The sequence below is a fragment of the Neolamprologus multifasciatus genome, chromosome 11, assembly GCF_963576455.1.
Source record: "Neolamprologus multifasciatus chromosome 11, fNeoMul1.2, whole genome shotgun sequence".
In the NCBI taxonomy this organism is placed as follows: Eukaryota; Metazoa; Chordata; class Actinopteri; order Cichliformes; family Cichlidae; genus Neolamprologus; species Neolamprologus multifasciatus.
In genome coordinates, this window is record NC_140449.1 from 24192693 (window position 1) to 24215350 (window position 22658).

Below are 22658 nucleotides of genomic sequence, written 5' to 3' on the forward strand. Positions count from 1 at the left end.
ACAGTACATACATCCTAATTTTTCTAGTGTGTTTACAGAATTATGACGTGCCTCGTAATGTGATCAGGGAAATGTATCTTTAATGTAATGATGCAGTTGCTTTTAGCTATTTTAAAGGTTGAGGCTAGTAATGCTCTTGCCATTTTAATAAATCTAGCTCGCATTTACTCCAGATTAACGTGCATAAAACAATATTTACATCACCAGGACCTGGTTTTAAAAAACAACAAAAAACCTCTCATTAAAGAACACAAGTGTTTTTTTTAAATGTCTTTTTAATATTTTGTGATTTAGTTGTGATGTGTAAAAAGTGTGAAACGCACATAACATTGACAGCTAAGTACATCCTTTAAGGCCAGACGAGGCTCACAGACAGTATAAAAGTGCAGACACCACAAGCCTTATTCCACAGCGTCTGTATAAATATTCAGCGTTTTCTGTAACCACGCACATTGCGATAGTTGCAGTTTTAGAGCAAAAGGGTGTCGAAAGTGACCGGCAGTGCACTGATCAAACTGCTTTTCAACCTGTTGTGCATCTTTTTTTCACGTCTGTCCTTCTGCTAAGGCAGCCGACACCTCTGGCCTCATATACCACAGCCTTCACCTCTCCAGCCTTCACCAACAAATACACAACAGCATACACTGTGATAAGTGGTGTGTGTTTACAGCTTGTTCATTTCCACTCTCCAGCTCTCAGCAGAGGAAAAAGAACGGGGGAGAGTGGGAAAAAAGAGAGAAGGGTAGAAACGATGGGGAGAGAGAAGGGGGCTATCGGAAAGTAGAGGGAGGGCTTGCGGGGAGTGTTTTTGTCCTGGAGAGAAATAGCCCTCTAGGTTGTAATTGGAGGTAGAGAAAGGGACAGAGGGAGAGAAAGAGAGTGAGGGAGAGGAGGGAGGAAGAGACAGCAGAAATTGCTTGGCTGGGGCTGTGTGGGATGATAGTGTTTTTGACAGGTAAATAAGGCTGTGATTGTCGACAGTTACACTGCACCTCGCTGACCCTCACACACACCGGCCTCCTCCATCTATATTTCACTCTGACACACATGCTGACTCTCTGCCTCTCTCATGTCTCTGCTTACACACACACACACACAAACAAACACACACGCATTTATGCACATGAATGGCATGCGCACAAGTTTGCTTATGTTATATTAAATGCACATGTTAAGAGTGCTGTTGAAATGATTTTAAGCTACTGTCATATGAATGATCACTCAATAGCAACTTCCCACTTCCAAGAGCATTTCTCATTTGTAGTGATCCTTAAGTCCATACACGTTACTTAAATGACGTGTAGATAACGAGCAAAGTTTACCACATAACATTTTAAAATGCACAAAAAAAACCCAAACAACATTTAATCAGTGTACCATCCATCTACCCTAGCATCTAAATCTAGGCAGGGAGAAAATAACAGGAAACATCATCAAAAATAACTACAGAGTTATTGCAACATATCTTTAACAAAATAGAGACACACATAAGATTCTCAAATATGGCAGTTTTTATTTCAAGTGGATTGTACTTCTAATTTTATCCACCTTTGTGTAGATCTGCCTTTATCTTCTGCTTTTAAAGATGGATAGACTGCTGCTGTTTCTGCAACACCACCAGTAGTATCTCTTCTTCCTACCCCCTTTCCCCTTCCTTCCATCTTCCCATTCTCTTTTATCAAGTCAACAGCAGTCTCCCCCTCCCCTCCTGCCAGCCCTTGCCTCCCTCCTCTCCTCGTTTCTCTCTTGCTCACTCCCTCTCTCACTCTCTCTCTCACTTCAATCTCAAGTGTTTTCAATTTTATTCTAGAGTGGAATTAACTACCCCCGATGTCAAATTGCCGACGAAATCGATAATAATATCTTTACAAAAGAGGATATTCCAGTCTCTCGCGTCGGCTTTTGAAAAATGGAAAATTTAGCCGAGATTGATTCATTAGTTGACACGTTATAGGACGGTATAAGTATTGATCGCGGCCTGTCATGTCCCATCTCGGCTAATCGAAGCTGAGGCGCTCTGTCGATGGGCGCATTTTTCATAATTCCGTCGCCGGGGAGAGAGACCAGCCGGCAGAGGCGAATGCAAGGCACAGAGAGAAAAAGGGGAGAGTATAGGGGGGCAGAAGAAAGATAGACGGGGGGAGAGAGATGACTTGGGGGGAAATAGGTAGGGGGCAAAGAGTGGAAGAGCGAGAAATAGAGTGAAAAAGAGGCATGGGGTAAAAAAGGAACAGGGAGAGGAAGAGAGAGCGGTTTTGTGTGTCTGTGCGTGTGCGCGGGTATAGCCGTGTGTCCATACGGCATCTCCTGCCCAGAGGCCTCGGGGTGAGGCAGTGATGGAGCCACGGGAAGGAGAGGCTATGTTAATGGTGCAGGTATTGGGGCGTAGATAATTAATGCATTAACTAATTAAAGCCAAATGGGGGAGATAACGAGGTGGAGGCGAGTATAAGGAAAGGGAAAAGACAGCGGGGTGGAGAATTAGGGCGACAACAGGGGGAAGAATGGGTTTTAATGGCGAGCGGGGAGATGCGGAGAGGTGTGAAAAGGGAGAGATGAGAAGGAGGATGAGGGAGACGGGGGAGGTGTTGGGTGGCGGGGGTGGGAGAGCTTGAGGAGTGGAGGGGTGAAATAAATAGAAATTGAATGGTTTGGGTGCGAGCAGAGAGAAGTTCTGAGGCGGAAAAAAATATAAAGAGGAGTGAGAGAAGACACAACGACAATGATGGAGAAACTTTTGATAGTTGTGCAGTTCGTTTGGAAAGTTGGCATTGGCGTGCTCAAGACTTATAAGTCCAACATAATGCCACTCCTCTGGCAGTCTTGTCACGAGCTGCACAAATCCAGGGTCCCCGTCAATCAACAAAAGGAGTTTGTTGGAAAGGAATGGAGCCTACCTGTTTGTCTTTTGGTCTAAAGTCTCAAACCCGCAAATTCCATTGTCCCATGTTCGGTATAAAACGCTAGATTATAGGCCATCATATTGCACAGGGATCCATAGAGGTTTTCTAATAAATGCCAAAAAGGTGCAGTCACCTACTCCACTGAAAGATCCAAGCAGACGCCCCAAAAACACACTTGGTCAATAGTGCCAGTGCACTTTTATCCTTTAGATTTTTTTCGCTGGGCTCGTTTAAGCTTTTGTTTTTAAAATGCTAAAAGCGTATGAATTCATCATAAAGAAGACCCTATTGTCCCAAGAAAGGGTCTCTCAAAGGTCAAGTGGATCTGTCATGGACTCACCCTTTCATTATTTATCATCTCATAGCCCCAAATAACCCAAATGTATTGTTAATTTCTTGACCTGCCTCTACATTTTGGAAACTGTGGCAAGGAACTTCACACAGTTTTACGCACCAAAAAAATAAAATTAAAACCCCCCATAAAGAAAAACCAAAGAGTTCACCAGGAGACAAAGTCATAGAGTTGCTATGTGTTGCAGTGGCTAGAGCCTTTGCTCTAACATCTACGCGGGAGAGAACCACGCGAATCTCAATCCCATAATTGATTTTGATAAACTAACATGCATGGTGTGAGGAAGTCCTTTTGCACTGAGAGAAAATGAGAGTGTGTCCGAGAGGCCACCCCAAATCAGCAATGATAAAAGTGGAGCTGAAATGGGTTGTGGGATGGAATCAAGAGAAATGAGATACACCAAATTAGAAGAGATTGGCCTGATGGACTTGGATTAGAAGGAAAAGAGGTATATAGGGAGGGGATGACGAGAAAAGGAGGAGAGTGAGTGAGGGACTGTGTGAGTGAGTGCATATGTGGAAGATGGGGGGGGGGGGAGGGGAAGGGAGGAGGGGGTCTCGGTACTTGGCAGTCTCTGGGTATCTCAGGTTCTCTCCGGCCGGGAAAGCGGTCGATATTTAATTGTTATTGCTAGCATGGAACGCACGGAAGCGGGGCCTGTACGAAAATTTCTCATTTATTTGGTATTCTTGTTTTCTCTCCTTTTCCTCCCTTCACCCACCACCCCTGTTTGCGGGGTGGAGGAAAGTGAAAGGAGGTGTGGGGGTCTTGTGCGCACACTGGGGGCAAATGGAGAAAGGGGATGAGATCCTTGGATGACTCTGAAGGGGGGAAAAACACTGCGTCCTCCTCTCCCAAGTTTAGTTTCTGTCCCTAGACACATCATATCCACCCACCATCACCTCCACTCTGCCCCCCACCACCACTTGCCCCCCACCTCACTCCACTCTATCTACCCCCACCTGTCCAAAATGAAAAATCCGTCATTTTCATCAAACGTCCAACCAAATATTATCTACACTCCATTCCCGAAGATCGAATCTTATTTAGGGGCGACGGGATTCGCCATCTGTTTTTAAATTTCATTCCTCCATGAACTTTATTTTCCCTCGACTTTTGGACAAAATTATAACCCGATCGATCCGCTTTCTGGCCACCACCCGTCTACATATATTTTCCTCGTGCGGTCTCTTCACTGTGTGGGTCAATTTTGTGTCTCACGTCCACATGAACACGTGCAGAACACCGTCTGCAGCTGATAGAAACTTAAATGCAGTCCGGCTGATGTGAGGTGGAGGTTCAGGCTCTGCACCTTCGGTTTTTTTTAAACCTCCCCCCTATTTCTGCCCTCGCATCCTTACATCCCTCCCAGCGCCCGGATCTCTACCTTTTCGCGCTCTCTCCCCTCGCACCTCTGACCGTTTCTCCTTGTTTTCCTTTTCATGTTTTGCTAACATTGCTAATATAAACTATATCATAACAGAATACGGACAAATTGGAGTCCCTTTTTTCCTCGTCAACTTTTTTTCCCGCTCCGAGGATAACTTTTCTCCGGCTATAGTCCGCGCGCTGTTTGCTCATCTCACTCATCTTGATTTTTTTTCTGACGCCCTACGGGCGGTATTCACTCATATTGCCGCTCATACGTCATGCCAGTGTAACACTTCACCAATGTGGTTTAATGCAGGAGGAAGGATTCGCTGTTAAATTGCTCGATTACCACCAGTCCTCTGCGCACGTCGACAGGATTCCCATCAACCTAAGTAGGAGCTGCCGGACAAGTCAATGAAGGTGCTTCGATGAAGGTAAGCATCCTACTTTCCCATTCTGCTACAGACAAGTGGCATTAATAATAGAGAAAAGCGTCAGGAATAAGAATCCCACGAGAAATATAATGCACTTTAGTGCGAGGGAAACATGCGCACCTCCTGCAGAAATTGATTGATGTAGGCTGTGTACGCTTGTGCGCCGGAGTTTGTCGAACAGCGCGCTGTACGCGGTACTTTCCCCTCAAATAGATCGGCAACAACTCCTAAAAGGTTCCCGCTTTAAAGTGAAAGCGTGTTTATGTGTTGAATTCGTGGGTTTGTATCCTACAGCGGCTTCGGGGACCCAGACGCTAAGGAGAGGGGATGAAGGTAAACAAATGTGCGGTGGAAAGTATAGCAGCTGTCGGGGAACTGAAACATGAACTTGGCAAATGAAGATTTTCGCTTCAAAAACTTGTTCAGCCAGGATGGAGCGTGTCCATTTGCGAGCATATCTCAGTACTCCATGCATTTAATTCCAGTGTGCATATGCATGGAATTATGGATTCATTTTAATCGTAAAAGTGGCTAAAGACATAGATCCTCTCAGATGCTAACCTGTACCTCTAGAAGAGTTTACACGGGGGTATTTAACAGTAGTTTATGTCCGTAAAGCTAAACCACAATGATTTTACCAGCTGAAATTTCAAATGCAGCTCCTTCTTTTGTGTATTATGCTTCACAAACGCCCATCTTATTACTTTTAAAAATATTTACCTTTTGGATTATGTCAAGTGTAATGTGTGGGTGCTGCGATGAAAGGGAATTTCACACAGTTCAAGATCCCAGCATCATCGTCGTGCTTTTGTCGTGCATTTCCGTGTTTTTGTGATTATGAAGAACAATCCAAACATAGACAGCAGAGAAATGAGACTCTAATCTTTGAGGTCCCACTGATGTCACTCTGCAGCTGCTGCTTTGATGCAGGAAATCAGACTGACTTTGTGTATTCATACAGCGCTGGAATTTTTATACTTTTAATACTTTTTCATGCGTTTTGTTGTGTTAATTTTAGTTACAAATCAGTGAAGTTTGGCCAAAAGGTCAAGGTCACATGGACCTTTCCTCTACATGTGTATAACCTTTTTTCATCTAACAATTTTTCACATTCCCAAACCTGAACATGTGCAGTTTTATTATGATAATTCTTATGACCAGTCCTTAAATAAATTTAGGGTGATGGCTTTTTTATGTGGTATAATGAAAAATGTACTGAAAAGCGCTGCGAAAATTTTAGTGTAAAAACTGTTTCTCACACTCTGCCCTGCTTGTGGGTCCACAGTGGCCTGAAGGGCAGTCTGGATACTGTCAGCTTGACCTTTGCATTGATTTCAACTTCACGTCACACAAGGTCAAAAGCATCACACTGATGGCTCTGGTGGTTTTCTCATTTGATCTGAATCAAATATACACTCGAAATGATGCATTTGCATTGACATGTGTGCACGTCTCAGTAGCCTATGCAACTGCATGCAATTTATTTATCTATGTAATTATGGATTAATAATAATGTATTCTATAATGCATAATTATTAATCAATCAGTATTATTAATCATACAGATCCTCTCAGATGCTAATCTAAGAATGTAGAAGAGTTTACATATATTTATGTCTGTGCCAACAGACATAAAGCACCCAGGAATTATTCTGGAAAATAAGAAATGTCGTCCATGTCTGTGTTAGCCGTGCAGTCACATGTGAGAGAGCCAGACTGCTGCTGCTGTTGTTAGATGATATATAATATACAGTGTTTATTGTAATATTCTGAAGTAGTGTAATAAACAAAATCAGCGCAAACACCCTGAAAATGGCTGAGAGTGTTTAATCTCAGCCAAATTGATTATATGTTTTAGCTGCTAAGATGTGACAAAATTGGTTTCCCCTATAAATCGTTGAGCAGAAACCAAAGACGTTCCATAACATGAGCTTTAACCCCCCCCCCCCCAATTAATCTTGAATACATGCAGAAATTCCATTTTAGAGTCATATTAATTATTACTTTTCATAAATGCGCACATTATTGCTGTTGCCAAGATGCTGCCTATCAGTGACATCTGTGCCACTAATCAGAAAGAAACCTGTTAAGATATTAGAGAAAACTTCTGCGTGACTAAAAGTAGAAAAAAAAAGCTTTTTCTTGTTGTATTTCTGTATTGTTTGTGTTTACTTAGTTTTGACAGATAAAAACTCATTTGAACATATTTTCAGATTGCTCAAATGAAAGTTTTCACATAACTTAGTGTTTTACTCCTTGAAGTATTTGAAATGTAACAGGGTGCCTCGCTTAAGGCTTCGGAAACCATCTTATCTCACTTAATCACACGAGAAACCTTCCTTTTGTGAACTGGGAAATGTTTTGATTTCCTAGGCTTGTAGAACCTGGACTCACAACTAATCTGTAACACCGGCACCCAACAATGGGAGAGTGACCCTGCCGTAGAGTTAAGTCTGAATTTCTCTCAGGGGCTGGCAGGAAGGTGTGTAGTTCCCACTGCAGTCTTTTCATGGTTTTTTTTTTTCAACAGCTATCCCAGTACCCCTGCAGTTTTTACTTCTTCCTGAAAAACCCTTTCCTATTGACACTGATAATGTGTTAATCAATATGGTAGTTTTGTGCTTATTCTAAACAACATTATATCCGCACCCACAGTATGACTCAAGGCTCTGCGAGGGCCCACTCCAAGAGAGTTCCCCTCCATTGATTAAGTATTAGCTTCAGCACCTCCAACGCCCAGCCACTTGTTTGCAAACGGTGCTCTATTTCCGAGGTAATTCAAACGATCACTAAGCATGGGAGCCAATATTTATAGAGGCTTTAACAGGTTCATTATAGTCAGAGGAGCCAGTTCCACCGGGGGATGAAGCACTCATAAAGGGCCCAGCAGAGTTAGTCCCTATCCACTGAGCATTTGACAGTACAGTCAATGGCTCCAATCATTCCTCATCTGCTTTATGGCTGCATCAATGTTTATAGCTGTTATGGGGTTAAAATAAAGCATTAACGGATGCAAAGGGTAAGGTGGTGCATTTAATCAAAGGTCACTCTGTGTGAAGTCTATAATCCACTTGGTGACAGCTAGAGCCATCCAGAGTTTTGAGTGTGTGCACACTTTGTTGCTTGAAATTGTCGCCAATTGTTGAAATGCATTTTACTGTTTGGGGAGGGGGGCTGAACACTGTTGATCACTTATACTCAGTCTAGTTTTGATGCTGAAAGCTTCACCAGCTAATATATATACAGACAAAAGTATAAGTATTCGTAATTTTGCATCAATTTCATCTATTGATAAGTTTTTTCGGGAATACTTTCGGTACTTGTTAAATGTAAACACTTTAAAATCTCTGAATGCCCCAAGTCAACTTTTACTCCTTTATACTATTTATATGTATTCTGACATGCAAATGCTGCTGAAATGTAGTTTCTGTCTTAACACACACTTTTATTTCCTTTCATGTGTTCAGACGTAAACTTAAACTTGCAGCTTGTATATACTAATTTCTCTCTCACATCATTATTATTCTCTTACACTTCCTGCTTTACCTTCTTCAGCTCTGCTGAATGTTACTATAACTATCCATTTGTGTTCCTGCTTCATTTTCTATCATCGCCATCTTCTTCTGCTCCTAAAGCAGCATTCCTTTTAGACAATTTGAACCCTGTTTTGGAGTCACTGACCCCACTACTCGGCTTCTCTTCTCCGTACCCCGTCTCCCACTTAACCCCATATTTCACAGCTGAACTACGGTTAATTTCCCCCCAGTCCTGCGAACAACGCTCTCTATACTGCTGGAGCACGCTTAATTACCCACAATTAAAGCCAAACGCTAACAAGAAAATTGCCCTGTTATGAAATGACTTCAAAAGGACTAGAGTAAGTAGAATAGATTGAAGGAAAAGTTGGGTGGTAGCCTCGGGTGGAAGGGAAGAGATTCTCTGCTGTGTTTTTCCCTCAAGCTGTCTCAGTGGAAGTCAGTAAGCAAAGTCTCTGTTGGCAATACCCAAAGCTGTAGACTCCAGTTTTTAACAGCTAAATTAAAGCACTGGTACTGAGAAAGCACAAGTAAGGCTGTTCATTTTACTAATGGAAGAAGGACTCTGTGAAAGCTTTGTTTTGAAAAGGGAAACTTTGGCTTCATCTTTGGTTTCTTTTATAACAACAGTTCAAAATATACTCACCTGGACAGCTTAACTTGCGTCTTATGTATCTCACTTAAAAAAAATATACTGTGGATCATGTTTCATGACTGCACAGGAATAATCATGGTCACCGGAATAAGTGTGGCCAAAGGAATTCCAACAGTTTGCCATAAATAACTCTCAAAGATATACATGATGTGTAACCCTGTTACAAACGTAAAATGTAAATCACAGAATTCAGTGCTTTTATAATAATTAAAAACCTTCATCCATGTGTATTTGAAAACAGTACCAAAACAACATATCAAGTGGCAACAATTAAAGTTTTACAGTAAGACAATATCATTAAAAGATCAAGTGAATGTATCTTCAGCGTATCCAGTTCAGGTACAATGTGGAGCTAATACACCCTGAACAGGCTGCCAGTTTTTCGCAGGGCTAATTCAGACAGATGGGCCGCCCGTAATGCTCACATTCATTTTGGAATTTTAGAATCGCCAGTTAACCATGCATAGCTTTGACTGTGAGAAAACACCAGGGAAAAACTCCTGCAGATCCTGGAGGAACATGTAAACTCCGCACAGAAAGGTCTCAGCCTGGTTTCAAACCCAGGGCCTTCTTGCTGCAAAGCAGCAATGCTAACCACCACAGCTCCTCATGTGGCACCGGCCAGAAAAGACAATTCAGTAATATAAGATCAATACATGAGCTCTGAAACACTCTATCCATGAGTGCAAGTTTAATCTTCCATACAGTGACAAAAACGTATTTACATAAGGTCCTGAAATTCCATTAAATGCTCTTGGTACACCAAATAGACAGAGTGGAAAGCGCACCTCTGGGTTGAAGAGGAGACGGATCATCCAGCTTGTTAACAACACACTTTTTAAACGTGTATCAACTCCTCGTGTTCCTCTAGCGCTTGATACGGTAACTTTACCACCGCTGCTGTGTGAGCCTGTGTCTCAGTGGGTGAAACACATTATAAAGCTCTTTATAGACTCAAGCTAAAGTTAAAAGATATAAGTGCAATCCTTTTTCTGCTCGGTTATTTGCATATCTATGAACGCTGCATTAGGAGAACTTATGCTGCCATACAAACATCTAATATATGGCAGACCTAGCTTATTTCAACAAGACAATGCCAAAGCAGACTAACCTCATATCACAACAGCATGGATGCTGTTGTGATATGTTAGATCTGTTTCCTATATATGTTAGAAAACAGTCACATTCTCTGTTAAAATGTTTCCCTTGTCCCTATGCCCTATTTAGCAGTTAGGTACATTGTTCAAATTATTGCGATTTTTGTGTGTGTGTTTTTTTTAAACTACCCTCACAGTATCTGACTTTTGGGAGACCGGCGATCTATATCAGTTGCAGGTGCATCTTTGAAGAAACTCAGGCAATCAGCTGCAAAGGATTTTAGTCACGTATTTGGACACAGGGCTGCAGAGTTTTGCACCCTATAGGTGAGGGTTCACAAAAACATTTTCAACTTCAACAAAATATAATGCTGCACAGTCAAGAATTTGACATGATCAGCTCACTCAGATGTTAAAACTGAAACATTTGGAATCTGCAACTAGTCTAGCGATTAAAAAAAAAAGGCAAATGTATTCTTTTAAAACATTTGTCTAGAAAACATCTGCTTTCTTTACCTAACGCCATGCTGAACAAAAGCTATTGTCAGTATTTTGATATATACAAACTAAAAATGTTCAAAAGGTTTAACTAAATTTAAAGTTAAGGGACTGCCAAGTCATTAGAGTTTGGAAGACATGGATTTTACTATGGTGTTTGAGGAAAATTCAGGGAATAACCAGTGCAAACGGGCTTCTTCCCTTGGTATTATTGGATGGTAAACGTACTAATTGTTGAAAAACATTTATTCTGTAAAAAAGTAATCAACCAACCACAAAGGGATACATTTTTCTAGAGAAAGGGTTGTGTCACTCTGGAAAATTCACCAGTTTTATTAAGAAAAGCATAGAAAATAATGAAAAATCTTCACATGTTGTGTGTGGGCTGAGAAACTTATTGTTGGGAAGAGATACTGATCTAAAATGTTATTTCTCCTATTTCTCATCACTGTTAGCACACAGCTGTAATTCCATTCAACTCCATTTTTTTGGGTTGGAATTTAAGACCACAAAAACTGAAGATATACACATGACTAGTCAACAGAAGTAAGACAGAGAATAGAGTACTGTGAAACAGTTCCTAGAACCAAAAACTAAAGCACAAACTCAAAATAATTTATGTGAATGATATTGCATAATGGCTAAGTAGTCTTCAAAGTGGATGAGTGGTTAGCATGGTTGCCTCACAGGATGGGTTCCTGGGTTCAAACCTGGGTAGAACCTCCTGTGTGGATCCTGTATGTCCTCATCACACTTAAGTGGGTTTTCTCCAGGAGCTCCCACTATTGAAAAACATTGTAGGTCTTGCAAAAAAACGTTCTTAATCTCAAGAGTTTCAGTTTCTTGTTAAAGAGAAAGGTTATAAAAGTGCCTCATTTTCTTCCACAACACTTTATGCAGAGTATTTTCTGTTGTGTTTAGGTGCACCCCCACCATTAAAGCTGAGGATCCGAGATGCCTGACAGAATTTAAAAAAAAATGGTGCAACTAGAACACAACCACCACTAAGAAGATCGTGAACACATTCTTGTAACAAAACAGTACTTATTGAAGCCCTGCTGGCACAACCTCACAGCAGCTGAGAGGAATTGAGACACCCAGATGTTGGAGTGTGTCTAGGACAATATAACTGACCACAGATCCCATTCTCTGTCACTGAGGATTGGGCCGAGCCTTCAATGCCATCACTTCCCCTCCATCCTCCCAAAGCAATCCAATCTACAGCTGGCAAAATGAAACAAATAAACACTAATTTGGATTATTTACGTCCAGTTTACACCACAGGAGGCAAGGTATGAGACGGAGGAAAGAAGAGCTATATGGTCGGAGGATAATTGTAACAGTGGTAGTAATAAGTGCAGCAGCTACAGTGATAACAATTAGATTTGATTTCATTTGAGAATGCCTCCACAGCTGCTCCTCACTCACCCCCTTAACCCCCTTCTTTCCCTTCCCCCTCCTCTCCCTCCCCTCACTCCTCTCCCCCTAGATTAAAGTGGGTGTGTTAATTCCGTGGTGTAGCGATCGAACAGCTCTGGCAACAATGGGAAATGGGCTATTGATCAGAACAGCTCAGATTAAGACTAGGCAGTGGAGCTCTTTCTTGCTCTCTTTCCCCTCCTTTTCTCTCCATTTCCCACCTTCTACTGCCTGTCTTCCTGTCTGTCCTGCTTGTGTCACCCCCTCCTATACACACACACACACACACACACACACACACACACACACACACACGGACACGCACACTTCTCTCTCTTGTCTTTCAACCTCAAAGAGGAAGAGAGTGTTTGCATGCATAAGAGTCTATGAGGATTTCCTGTCCTTTCCTCCTTGTCCCTTCTCTCTATCTCGGCTCCTCCCGCTTCTAATTTCTCTGCTGACAACGCCTCTCCTAACTCAATGTCCCCAAAACATAATATTTTAGCTTCATCAAAAGCAAAGAATGCATGGAATCCAATAACTATGGTAGTCTCAAAAGGAATAGAGCTCGAGCCTTTTAACGGTTCGCTCTGCAGCAATTTGACATCCATTCACATGAGATTTTATATCAGTCAGTCACAGGGAGGCCTTGTGTTGTGCCACCACAATTAAAATCTGCCCTATCAAAATGCCTCGCATACCAAAATTAGCTGTCATGATTGTGCTGCAGGATGGAACACATTGAGTTTGCATTGAATAGACATAGAACATGCCAAATGTGGGGAGACAGCAAATCCATACAGTGAAAAGTGAGCTAAGAATCCCCAGCTCTACTTATATTAATTAACTCAGTCAATGGGGATGTGATAGGTCAGTTATTCATCCTCTTCCAGCGCCTCCCCACTCTGTCACATATACCTCCCAGGTGTCAGAGGCTCAGACGCTCCAGCTGCTGAGCAGAGATCATTGGGAGGAAAAAAAAACATGGATGAATGGGCTGGTCTGAGATCAGTGGCTGGAGGTTACTGGCATGTTTCAGTGTTTCTCTACGTGCTTTTGCCCTTTTGGATTTTAGAGGTGACATGGAGAAATGCAGCAGACACCGTATACATGTACATGCACCAGCAATATTTACGCACACACACACACCAGTGGTCACGTCAATATTGCTGTGACCCTCAGGGGACTCAGAGTACTGGCGAAGCTTTCATCTGCAGAGTGTGTGAGTGTCCTTGCTCCTGACATGGCCATCCGTACAAAGCTGATGTACATTAAAGACAAAAGCTATGCGCACAAGCAAATACACTCATACACTGGTGTTGCAGCATGGCTTTATGTCCAATGTGAGCCGAAAATCCGGCAAAAAAGTTGAGAAGCACTGGTGTCTGCTGGAAGCCTTAACAAGCTGTGATGGAAGGCTGAGATCAAAAGTGGACACCAGAGGGCGATAAAGAGGTCCGTGTGTCGTTGTCTGAATTTATTGTTTGGACTGTGTGTGCGTGGCTGTGGCCATAGCCGTGTTGTGCAACTGATGCTCATTCAGTAGTTTTGGCCCTTCCAAATATTTTTGGAAAGATCTTTCTGTTTGTGTGTTAGTTAGTTGATTAGAGCCAATTTGCCGTTTTCTAATTGCTGATTAGGACAGAAACTAATAATATTTTGCTTCACGGCTGATTTTTTAAATCAATCAACAAGCTTTTGAAAGCTTCTGAAAGCACTGAAACGTACTCACCGTGTTTTTGTAGAGTCCAACGTGTGGCTTTCAGCTTCTTTCCCATGCTTCCATCTCCACCCCCTTCCCTTGATACCCTTGTCATAGGCTTTGGCTCTCTGCACTCAAGTGAGTTTCATTGGTTTACCTAATTGATTATTAACTTGCTTATTGAGGATCAATTAAATAATTAAAGTTTGTTAAGGGCAGAGTTGATTCAGTCGCACAAGAGCTGGGGCATTCTTTCCGCTGCGCTGCGTGCTTGTGCGGGTGTGTGATTTTCATTTATGCAGACACTTGATGGAAGTCACGAGTTGAAGGAAGACGATTTGTTTCACTGTAGTGTGGATTTTGCTACAGGGACAGCAAACAAACAACAGTTTACTTAAGCCAGACTGACAGGTGGGGCTCGACCTTTAGTGAGTGTCGTTTAAGGTTTCCTTTATATTCATTGAAAACAAAGAAAATATTGCTTTGGCTAGGTAGCATTTTATTTAGCACATAGGAAATCACAGTGATTCCTCTAGTCTCAGACTTCAATCCGACTTCAGCTGTAGGTGGAAGGTTTTTGTGTCATAGAAAACACTGTCAGGCACATCAGTCCCCAGTCGCATTGGCACTGGAAACGCATTGAAGTGGCCACTTTCATTGCTTGTTTGGGGAATTGGTGCCCAATTCAATGTGAGTAACTTTTAGGGTCAGGTCAACAGGGTGGTGAGTACTGTGACTCTTCAAAGCCGGCGGGGGGAGATGCGATGGAGGGGCTCCTCTTGTAGCAGCAAAGAGAGCCCTGAATAAGAGAGAGGGAGAAAGAAAAACACACCCAGTCACAAACACACAATTACACTACACACACACATACACACACACACTCTCTCACACACAGAGACCTCATATATGAGACACGGGAGCGGAAACGGGTCGAATCCTACTTCAAATTCTCTTTCCTCTCGGCTTGTCGACCGGGGAAAACAAACCGACCCGAGGCACAGCGAATAGGGATTTACTAATTAACTGCTTACACACACACACACACACACACACACACACACACACACACACACACACAGCAGGGAGAGAGAGAAGAGAGAGAGAAGAGAGAGAGAAAGATACACACCTTCTCTCCTCCCTCCTCCCCCCTCCCTCTGCTCTCCTTCCCGGGTTCAGGCTGGTAGTAGTGCTGCCTCTCCGGTCGCTGGCTAGGTGCGCCGTCAGAGTGAATGCGTGTGGATAGACTGGTCGCCGGTGAGAAAACCATTTACTAAAAAAAATCATACTGGAGGTATGTTTTCCTCTTTGTGCATTTTATTTATTGCGTGTAATATTTATAGACATTGAATTTGATATTTTTAATGTTTGTTTGGGGGGGGGGGGGGGGGGGTTTCCCCTCCATGAAAAAAGTTGGGGTTCTAGTGAGTTAGTAAGTGTTTTTTAAAAAGCATTTCACATACGTCTGCGCTGGGTAACATTATTCTTCACGGCTGTCATTTTTGCTATAAATAAGATGTTTATGTTTTCCTGTATGGCATTCCCTCCGCAGTGTAATCTTGTAACAAAAAAGTTGGACTGCACGTAATTCACACGGGCTCTTTTAGCCACCATTACTGGGATTTTGTGTTGTTTTTTGTTTTTAAATATTTGTCTTTTTTGAAATATTGCAAACGTTTAAGTGCTTTTTGCATCCTTTGCAAATAAACACTCACACAAACACACCAGAAAGGTGGTTAAATAGTCGACTTCTTCCGTGCATGTGTGAAGCCTCGGCTGTTCGGGCGCACTTGGATGCGTTCAGCTGTCTGCGTTGGCCCGGATTAGCCTTTAAATGTCTCTATTTGTTAAGGCGTCCAGATCTCACCTCCACACCGCCTTATCAATCAGTCAATTAAACAGCCACTCACACGCGGCGAGCTGCACAAGTCCTCAGCCGGTGTATCTCTCTCTCTCTCTGTCTCTCTCTCGCTCTGCTCCATTTGTTTGTGTGTGCGCGAGTGGCCTCATGCGATTTATAAATATTGTATAATAAAGTGTGCCTTTTGGATCTTGTTTTTTGTGGGTGGGTTTTCATTGTGCGAGTGCGTCTTGTTGCCTGCATGCTTGTGCCATGTCCTCAACTTTGGGACGTGCACGTGTTGCACGTGGTCATATTTTGATTTGGTTTTAGTTTATTTCATTATTTGACTTTTTTGTTTTCTTTAATTTCTCGTCTTTAAGTTAGAGTCAGCTTCCACGGTTGTCGACAGTTTTCCAATTTCTCAGTACAAGCTACCAACGTTTAGGTTGTTCGAGTTTATTCCAAGTTTTAGCCCAACACACACACACACACACACACACACACACACACACACACACACACACACACCACAAGAGAAAATAAATAAATAAATCAACAACCAAGCAGCAAAGAAGTGGTTTGCGCTCTGTGACCATCTTTCAGTGTGCTCACCAAAGAAAAATATTGAAGTTTACTCCAGCAGGAGTGAAGCCGGCGATATATGTGTGTGTGTGTGTGTGTGTGTGTGCGCGCGCACGCGCGTGTATCTGCCTGTATATGTGTTTTCAGACTCACATGGGAGTTTGTTTCAGAAGTGGGCGCATCGATACAGTTCGGAGTCTAGCTTAAAAAAATATATTTGGAATAATCTTTATTTGATTTCGCTGGTCTCTCCCTCATATGGTGTTTTCTTTTTAGGTGTTTGCCCCTTTGCAACTTTGATGCATATTTATGCGCGCCGTGGGTGTACTCCATCAATTATTTGTGCCAGTATAATTCCAGATAAACAGTGTTTGTAAATCAATACATGCATGTAACTATTGCAGATTAAGAGATCGATCAATGGATCCACCGTAACCCCAACCAGTGCTGTTTTTCCTCCCTCTCTCTCTTTTTTCGAGTCAGTTACAACTCACATCTAACTTTTCACATCTGTCTCAAAAGAAGTTTTAATGCGTGTGAAAGTGCTTGTTTTTGTCTATGAAAAACATTTTTGACATTTGAGGAAACTTTAGAGTTTTCTATTTTATAATAACCAGAAATTACTTAAATAGGCCCAGAGTGTGCGTAATAATGTTAATAATAATAATAATAATAATAATAATAGTGTCTTGTTCTTATAATTAATTTTGTTTTTGTATTTATTTTTCGTCACCCTCGTGGCCTCCGTCAGTTTTCCCCTCTCTGTGTTTCCTGTGTGTGAACTTTCAGACCAACGTGTTGAACCTCTCCTCGGTAATTGGATAATATTCCTGCTTTTTGCGCCGCTCCTTGCCAGTCGCCTCATCCGTCTCACGGCTGTCAATACAATAACACAATAATGTTGGAAATGTTTCCGACATTAAAAGCCATTCGGGGAAATTTCTCTCCACGTCACTCACCCTCCCCTCCTTAATCGTTCACCTCTGCACGGCTTGAACTTGTTAACGTGTCCAATTTATTATAATACCAGCACTTTAACGCAAATGTTTATTTACACACACGGTTCACACAGTAATTAGGAATATGTCTCCGTTCCTTCCTGCCCAATAATAATAATAATAATAATAATAATAATAATAATAATAATAATAATAACTAGTGTATTTTCGTTTTAAAATAATGGGCATTTATTATTATTATTATTATTATTATTATTATTATTATTATTATTATTATTATTATTATTATTATTATTATTATATCAAATAACATGCCTTGCCTAAATGCCTAAAACTTCAAATTTCCCTTTCCGATTATTTTACTTCGTTGTTAGGACAATTGTTTATTAATTTAATTTGCTCGGATTCATAATTATTTTTTTCTTTTATGTCTACAGAAAAAAAAAAATACATTTACTCTTGTTCTTTTTTCTGCAATTCATTTGTATTTTACCTGCCGTCACTTCTAAAGGGTAAATATAAATATCGTTTCTTCCTTTTATGTCCGTGTTTTTATTCGTTTCTCGCTTTGTTATTATTATATTTTATTATTATTACGTTAGGTTTTTTTAAGCCGTCCGAGCTTTTTAATGTCAGTTACATCAAATCAAACTTACTTTTTCAGGCTTATGATCATAATTATTTGATAAGGAATTTGTATATTGGATGCGCCCTCGCTTCCTCATTTTCTCCTTTGTTTTTCGCCTTTTTCCTTTCCTCGTTTCTGAAATAGACTATTGACTTCATTTTATTCATCAAGACAATCCACCTATGGGGTCTCGCACCTCTCCTCATCTCCATCTCGTCTGGAGGAGAAACTTCTGACAGGTGCGAGAAGCGGGTTTGATTTTTAAAAAATGCTCTCATCCTTAATGTGTTGTCATCTGGAAAGCAATTTCGTATGATCAAAGTGCGGCTAGTTAGTGCGGTCAATATTCTTTCCAGCAAGCTTCTCATATATCGATAACAAGACAGCAAAGCCTCTCGCCGAACTGCATTCAGGCCCTGTATCCGTTATGTGCCGATAATCCCGGGTACATCCTGTGCGTAAAATGCGTTATAGCCTCATATACATTTCAGGAAGCTTTAATATAAATATAGGAAAGAATATACCTCATTTATAAGGATTTTATAGGAATACTGCAGACGGAAAAACTCGAGGAAATGCTGTCTAGTGCGATAAGGTCATCCACAAAAGAGTGGCAAATACGCACGAAGTCATTATGTGAGTATTATAAGCTCTAACTGGCTCTTCCTCTCTCTTGCTGTCACAGTTACTGTATGACAGTAAGGAGTAAATAAGGTGATTGATCTGTGGTCTATGAAGCAGCAGTGGTCCTGCGGGAAAACATCAGAACACAAGCCAAAGGATCGACTCCAGTCAGCTGGGCCAAAGCGCCACCTCCCCTGTTTCCTGTTACTTCATTTATTTTCATTAATTATTTGAATTGAGGGCAACCCCGCGTACGTACTTGTCCTTTTAACGGAGGATCTTCCAGTCGTACTAATATATATATATATATAATTTTTTTTTCAGTGACGCCTTCGTGCGACAGCGACACTTTCCTCCTTGTTTCCTCCTTTCCGGTCGGATCAAGCGAAGCGGCGAAGAAACTTCAAGTCCAGTCCGTGAGACCGTGATCGGGCTTCGGCCTCAGGTGCATCTCTGAGGCGGAGCGACGCGGAGGTCCAGGTGGGTGATTTCAACCCCCCCTCCTTTTTTATTTCTTTCCTTTTTTTAACCGTGTGCCTTTAATGTCTATTTTCTTCCATTGCTTCTCTTCTGCGGTTGCATTTTCTAATTACAGTCGAACCTTTTTCTATAATAATTAAAATAGTTAAAAATATTTTTAAGGTAATCTGAGGTCACTTAAGTCAAGATGCTTTCCAGTGGGTGGAGTCATTTGTTGCTGATTTTAAAAAAAGAAAACGGAACTGTATTTTACAAAGAGAGTCCGTGTAGAGATGTAACGTTAAACCAACGTAACCATTCAAAGTGGTAATTTAAACTTTATAAGACAGATTTCTGCACTGTATGAAATCTTTCAGACTCACCTATTTCTTAAAGATTCACAGAAGAACAACTTCTAAAAATTATGAAAAGAAAAATATTTTTTTTGAAATGCTTTTCAAAATTTCAAGATTGTCCTGTTTTTCTATTCTAAAAAACACTGCAATTAAAAAATAAATAAATCCAAACACCTCTTTTTGGATTTTGAAAATGTGTCAGTGACAAAGTGGCACAGAACTATCTACAAATAATCAAAGGTGTCCAGTCTACTATCCAGTAACCCTTGGCCATGTGCAAGATTGCTCTCCATCAAGGTAATGAATGCTTCCTTTGTTTCTTCTGCACCCATCTAATTCTTCCCGTTTGATATCACACTCTTAAAATTTGTATTTTAGTATTTATGATTCAATATTCATTAGTGTCTGCTGGAAGAGAAAATTCTACCTCTTACTCTCGTAGCCTTATAGGGGAACTGAAGGACTTCTCCATATCTTTTCCATCATCTGCAAACACTCCCTCTTTCTCCGCCCCCCAACCCCCTCCTGTGGCCCTCATACCCCTGTCGTCTTTCCCTGCCACACCTGGTAACTACAAACTTGTACACAATAATAACAGCCAGATGTATCCATCTATCTCTCTATCTAGCCTGTCGGCAGTTAGTGGAGTGGCTGAGAGACTTGCAGCCGTGAAAGGTCAGTTAATCAATGGCGCACAATTTGACAAATCCCAGTGACTCTTATCATCCTCACGGGTGTTTAGGGCCGAAAGGAGGACCACCGAGATAAATGCTTAATCCTGAGTGCTCAGTGAAAGAGAGAGAGAGCGAGAAAGAGAAAGGACAAGGACGGGAGCGCTCTGAAGCAGATGGGCATGCAGAGAGGTTGAACGCCAGGATTGGTAGTGGAGGGCAGTGGACTTTGGAAGAGTTGACAAGTAGAGATAGAAATTGAAGAAAGAAAGCGATGCGGAAGTGACTCAGTGCAACAACTGGAAGGTGAACAAATGTGCCTGCATTTGGAAATGACAGATTGTACTTTTGTCTGTCGCAATCAAAGGACATGTGCGACTTTGTGGCTCTCAGATCACAGAACATTGCCTCGGGCTGGACAGGCCGAACACATGCCTTCTGGTCTGACAAAGAAATCCTGGTTCACTCTCGGTTATGGCTCTGCTTCTGTGTGTAAAGTTGAGAAAAACCTGAGGAAAACAAAGGTGTATGAGTGGTTGAATTCTCCTGTGGCATGTTAGCCCGCCTGCAGCAGTGTGCAACCAAGAGGAAAATGAGCTTTTGTCCACAAGGCTGGCCTCTTTTTTTCCTTCAGTTTTTTTTAAACTGCAGGGGTTTTGGAAGAGGGAACAATTTCTCTGCCCTTATACCCTTAACAAACATCACCTCAGTAGGACATGTCGTCACTTGTTTTTATACTGAACTGCTAGGACCTTGTTATTTCCTGTTTTTATATTGGCATACATCACATTTAGTTAAAGAATCCAAATAGCATTACTGTCACCAAAAGTGATGGCTTGAATCTGAGGGCATGAATGTAATTTCCTTGCCGTGTGTGTTTTATCTTTTTTTTCACATGGGTGCAAGAGAACTGGAGCTCTTTGAGCAATCACACAGACAGACCTTCATGTCCTTTATCTCCATCTCAATACAAGTTCAATGTAATTCAATTGAGATTAGTTGAACTGGCATGACAGCAGATCCGTAGTATTGCCAAAGCACTTAGGAGGCAATGACAGAACCACATCGATGTGGACTAACACATACACAACGCTGCACGACCGGCCAACCTTGTAGTGAGACTAAGACACACACATGCACACACAAAGTATAGGATCGAGTGAGAGAGTGACAGTCGAGTCAAAGAGGTTTTGGCAAATCTCAGGATGATGAAGTTAAAGGCTGATAGAAACTTGTCGAAAAAATGCGAAAAGAAGGAGAGAGGAATGATAAAGGGACCTGGATGACGAGTAGAGCTGATGTATGACAGAGTTCGTCCAAAAAAGATGAAAGAATGATCGACTCTCGGGGAGCACGATGGAGAGAGAAGAAGAAGGAAGGACAGGAAAAGGGGAAGAGGAGGACGTGACAAAGTGAAAGAGGTGAGCGATGCTGAGGAGAGCGAGAGAAGAGAAAGAGAGAGTGAGGAGAAAGCGCTGAAGGCGAAAAAAGGAGAGGACAAGAGATAAAGAGAGCAAAGGGGGGGGGAGGGCAAGACAGGATAAAATGTATAAGAGTGATGTACGAGAAGAGGGGAGAGGAAGAGATTTACTAGAAGAGAGATTAAGTCAAGTTGTCCCCGGTCAGTCATTAATCCGATTTAAGAGCAATTAAGGTGAGACTGATTCCTTCCTAGAGAGAAAGAAATAGATGGAGAGGGTGAAGAGAAGGGGGAAGAAAAGAGGAGACAGGGAGGGAGACAAGGAAGGAGTGATTGAAAGAGAAAAGTGGGAAAATAGAACAGGTGTCTGAACTCTGGATGTCGGTTAGTGGACAAATTACAAGCAATATACTGAAAAACTAACAGGAACACTGGCAGAATACTCTAATCTGTTTATTTGACTGTCATGTAAAATTGGACAAATCTAAAACTTGCTAAAAGTCACAGGTTAGGGAGCGAGGTGAAATAAATTTTTCAAAAGGCACTCCAGAAGTTTGGTCGTGGCTTTTCGTGTATTCTCGCATTCGTTGACTAACACACATTCCCTTTTCATCAAACCATTTTCCGTGACATTGGGATCATAGAAGGGTACCTCCACACTCTGTTAACAGAAACTAACATCTAAAGTCTGCGTGTTATAGCTCAGTTATCTGTGAGATTTGTTTTGTGAGAGTGGACAGAAGACGTGAAGTTGAATTTCAGGTGAAAGTGCAGCGGCTGCTTCCCTCCAGTCAACATTAGACAGCGAAGGGCAAAGAGGAGAAAGAGACAGTGTTAGAGAGAAGGAGAGTGAAAGACAAAGTGGATGACTCTCCTCTGAATGAAAATGAAAAGCACGGGAGCAATGAAGAGTTTCCCTCCTCCTCCTCTTCCTCTTCCTCCTACTGCAACAAACCCCTCCAATCCCCGCTCAGTGTGCTCTGTTGTTCCAGATATGTATCAGGGGTCTCGGGGTCAGCAGAGGGGTCCCTCCACTTGCTGTAGTGTTTCTATGTCTATTGGGAGATGGTGGTCCTGATAGCTTGGCCGTCTGACACGTACACAACAGTACATAAATCAAAGGCGCACATACACACCCTCACTCCATTTATCT

General features: G+C 41.8%; 1 long non-coding RNA gene across 1 annotated transcript; it reads left to right on the forward strand.

Annotated features, from left to right (window-relative positions):
* The first annotated feature begins 3606 nt into the window (after window positions 1-3606).
* On the forward strand, window positions 3607-21035 carry LOC146508550 (uncharacterized). Its single transcript, XR_014876920.1, has 2 exons — window positions 3607-5060; window positions 18924-21035. It is a non-coding gene; the product is annotated as an uncharacterized LOC146508550 (long non-coding RNA).
* Window positions 21036-22658: the final 1623 nt, after the last annotated feature.